The sequence below is a fragment of the Pinus tabuliformis genome, chromosome X, assembly GCF_031772625.1.
Source record: "Pinus tabuliformis cultivar Carrire ecotype Pingquan chromosome X, CPIR1, whole genome shotgun sequence".
In the NCBI taxonomy this organism is placed as follows: Eukaryota; Viridiplantae; Streptophyta; class Pinopsida; order Pinales; family Pinaceae; genus Pinus; species Pinus tabuliformis.
The window spans coordinates 292099760-292100992 of NC_142308.1; positions in this window are offsets into that span (position 1 = coordinate 292099760).

The following is a 1233-nucleotide window of genomic DNA, read 5'->3' on the forward strand; positions in this document are numbered from 1 at the left end:
GAAACTGGTTGACCTGAGGGAGCTTGAAGATAGGGAGAAAAGAATCCCAAATACCCAATACATCTGTTCCAGCTTCATGTTTAATCTTCAATTCATTTAATAAGTGGATGTGGTACTTGCTGCGCATAAACATTTCTTCTGATATTTGATAATCCAGGTCTGCTAATGGTTTCCATTCCAGTTCTCTTTGAGGGGCATTTAAAGGGGCAACATTCAAGGCTACATGTGCTACTAGTGCATCCATAGTTAGTTTAGGATTCTGCTTGTATGAACTGGTGTTACTGTGCAGAGCAACACAAAGGAGTGTTTCTTGGAAAGAACAGTGATTTACTTAGGAACAGAGGGCAAAATGGCAATGGCAGCAATTGAAATACTGCACAAAGCACTGATAGGGAAAATGCTTGTCCTTAAAAACTCTCCTTACAGTAAATTGGTCCAGCTTGGGTTCCCTGTTCACGACTGCGCCCTGCAACCCAGCTGCCTACCCATCTACTTGCCTAGCATTTTTTGTTTCTTCATGGAGGGTGCACTTAGACTTGCAGACCCTTATGTGCCTTTTCTTTTCTTTTGGCTTTTTCTTTTGATTTTCTATCTAAGAACTACCCTTATTGCTTCCAAGGTCCCAGATTAAGCAGTTGGGAACCTCACTTCTCTACCTAAGCTACTGGTCTGCCAAGATTAAATAGTTTGGACAGACTTCTTTCTCTATTCTACAACAGAAAATTAAAACATGGCATGATCCAGATTAGGCTCTTGGACCATCCATCAAAATTGAGACAACATCAAACTATATACACATGTTGCCTTCTCTTGGAAATATGGGATCTTTGCATCACCAAAGCAGAGCATATTTGGAACTTTCTTTGCCAATCATGAAATATGAAACCTATTGGTATAGGTAGCTAACAAGTACAAAGGTAGACATTGAGAATACCTTGATTGATTTAGAGAGGAAACTTGATGAGATCTCATTTTTGTAGGTACCAGGACAGGAAGAAGCCACCATGAGCACCCCTCTTATCATGCAGACTCCTCAGAATGAGGAGAAAATCTAAAAAGAAATAGAGAGGGAGCTTCCACTTTAGGAATGGACAGCTCTAATCTACAGCGGGAAACAAGTCATAGCAAGAGGCAAAGGCTCAATCCTATTTCTGAATAGAAAGATACAGAAGGATCAGTACAGGTAGTCAACACAGAAGGAGTCAAAAGTAGGGCCACAACCCCATCCAAAGA